Genomic DNA, 3,304 nt, shown 5'->3' on the forward strand with positions numbered 1-3,304 from the left:
CCAATTGCTTCAGAGACATTGATAGGCATTGAAGAAACTCGTCATGGAATTTGCCTTCAATGTGACAAGGCTAGCCATTTGGGCAAGAAACTGCTCTTGCCTGGACTGCTTGATGGGATGCTGTATGAACTGGACATGCAGGACCCATAGAAAAATGACTGCTGAACTTGACTAAAGAAGTGAAAGAGTCTGCCAGGCATTCTACAGGACACAGAATAAACCAACTGATGCACTTTGCCATTACAAGACAGAACAGATATTCAAATTTCTTGCTTCATGGAAAAGTCTGTACTATGGGCCTGTAGACTGAAGATGGATGCCCCAATGGTACAGAAGAACTTTGGATGACTGTCCAGGCAGCGAGATATCTCTGTCAGCTCTAGAGTATTGCAAGTTGCTTACAATGCACTTCCTGCTCACTTATATCCTCCTGGGGTCTTTGCTGGAATTGAAGACAAATAGGAATACAGTTTTCCTTAATTATAATAAAAGATAGATTAGATATAAAACTTTAGATTCACAAAGAAATATTGTCACTGTAATTCTTGCTTGATACTTGTTATATGTAATTTTACTGTGTTAAAGTTAAAACTTTCTTTTTTGTTTAGATAGAAAAGGGGAGGTGATGTGGGATATCCTTGATATATGTTGCTTTTATTGGCTAATGAATAAAGCTGCTTTGGCCTATAACAGGGCAGAATACAGGCAGACTGGAAGAGATATCTAGAGAGAGTAGGCAGAGTCAGAGAGACACCATGTAGCTGCTAAAGAAGACAGATGCCATGTAGCTGCCTAAGAAGCAAGCAACTAACAAACCACTAGCCATGGGGTAAAATATAAAATAACAGAAATGGGTTAATTTAAGATATAAGAGATAGATAAGCTATTGGCCAAACAGTGTTGTAATTAATATAGTTTCTGTGTGATTATTCGGGTCTGGGCAATCAGGAAACGTAAGCACAACCTCTGCTTACAATTGTGGGTAGGCCTTTTTGTTTTTCAAGTCCTGGGCTGATGCAATAAAGCACTTCAAGTGAGTGAGGAGTATGCTTTTCTTTCGGAACTATGAGGAACAGGAGCTGCAGAAGGAATCAGAAGTCCACAGCATGTAGAATCAGAATATGAAACTCCAGGAACATATTTGCACATGAGGCACATGTCCCACACTTTTACACTTTTGATAGTGGTAGGACAGGAGCCTAGGCCTTCTTACATGCTTGACAAGAACCATACCACTGATCTCTGTAGAGGCTTACTCTGTGGGGGCAGTGATGAATATGGAATTTCACAGTTTGAAAGCGACCTGGAAAGTAGAAGTTGTTAAGTTTTTCAGCAGCACAATAAGAGTCTCTGCCGACACAATAATCCAAATTAGAGCAAATCAGATCAAATTAAAAAAAAATAACCAGGTTTAATGGACGCCAGGGTTCCTGGGTGGACCCAGGAAAAACATGGAGAGGGAGAAAAGAGAACCAGAATAAACACCAGAAAGGGAAAGGGAAGACCAGGTGTTCCTTGGGGGGGGAGGTGTAAATAGCTTGTGGGAGTGGCCTCGAGGATCTCTGAGGAGGGGTCACTGTTTGGTGGGTTGTCTTGGAGGTGGAATTTGGATTGAGGCAACTCCCAGGGGAGGTGACTTGAAATGGAGTTTTCTGCTCAACATTCCAAAATGAATGCCAGGGAGCTGGGGTGAAGCCCCCAACTAACCATTCCAGTCTTTTTGGTTAAAGGGCTGCTGGTTCAAGTTTAGCTACTTCCTGCGGGCATTGTTGATGTGGGAGAGGGAAGAGTTGGGAGTTGGTGGGCTCACATTCAGAGAGAGGTGTGGCTGGAGAGGCATTCAGTATACTGCCTTCCTGGAGACCTCCAGCAGCTGTTTCTTGAGGGAGGTAAGAAGGCAGGTGGCTAGGAGAAAAAAATATTGTTATTACCTGTCTTGTTTGTACCAACAACGGTGAGTGTGCCAGGACAAGGAGCAGATAGGCCCTTTATTATGGCATCTTGGAAAACCAGAGGGTGGAAGGTCCTAACTTCTAGACAGATCAAGTATCCACAATAGGTGCCCGCTTGGGTCTAGAGAGATGGTACCAGCATGGGTGTCTCAGAAGCTTGGCAGCCGAGGGGGTGGTAAGGATTACCGTGTGAGGTCCTGTCCATCCAAGAGAACTGGGATCTATGTAGAAGGAGCTGCGGGCCTGCTTTTCATCCCACCCGGCTCCCGCATGGCTAGCTTTACACCCGAAATAACAACACACTAATTGTATTCATTTAAACACTGCCTGGCCAGTTAGCTCTAGCCTCTTATTGGCTAATTCTCACATCTTGATTAACCCATTTCTATTAATGTGTGTAGCACCACGAGCTGGTGGATTACCGGGAAAGATTCAGCATGTCTGACCTGGCGGCTGGCTCCATGGCGTCTGGCTCACTTCCCTTCTTCCCAGCATTCTGTTCTGTCCACTCCACCCACCCATGTTCTGACCTATCAGGCCAAGCAGTTTCTTTATTAATTAACCAATGAAAGCAACATATAGACAGATGACCCTCTTCCATCAGAGCTAGATGTTTGAGGAATACTCTGCCCCTGGGGAGAGCAGGGCATATTTAGGGGCATTAGGGTCCACTGGTGTGGGGCAGGGAGACAACTGTCAGCATGTGAAAGGAGGAGGGGACTCAGAAGGAGAGGTAGGGTAGGTGCACCACCAGTGGAAGAGTATGGACTGGGAGGTGGTGATTAACAAGAAAGGGCCTGCCATAAAGGAGCTCAAATGGCAGGTAAGGGCATTGGGGAGAAGTGAGGGCCAAGATGACCTGACTTCAATGGAGAGCTGGTTTGTTGTTGTTTGATGAGTCCATTGGCCCTCTCCACCTTTCCCAAGGATTGTGGATGGTAGGGAGTGTGGAATTTCCAGGAGATGTTGAGAGCTTCTGACCCAAGCTCCATGACCCTGGAAGTGAAGGCTGGCCCATTGTCCGTCTGGATGGTCCATGGGATGCCAAACCGAGGAATGATGTGGTTCAGGAGCACCTCAGCCACCACATCTGCTGTTTCCATGGAGGCCGGAAACATTTCTATCCACCCTGTAAAAGTGTCTACAAGTGTTAAGAGATAACAAAGTTTTTTTATAAGTAGGCATATGGGACAAATCAACCTGTCAGCCTTTGCCTGGTTGATGCCCATGAAGCTGATGCAGAGACTGACATATATGGAGACCCCTTGTGGACTAGCCTGGGCACATGTCAGGCAGGAGGGGTGAACCTGTGAAATATGATCTTGGAGATGGATGGGGTCAAACAGTGGCTC

The sequence above is a fragment of the Microtus ochrogaster genome, unplaced genomic scaffold (assembly GCF_000317375.1).
Source record: "Microtus ochrogaster isolate Prairie Vole_2 unplaced genomic scaffold, MicOch1.0 UNK580, whole genome shotgun sequence".
NCBI lineage: Eukaryota > Metazoa > Chordata > Mammalia > Rodentia > Cricetidae > Microtus > Microtus ochrogaster.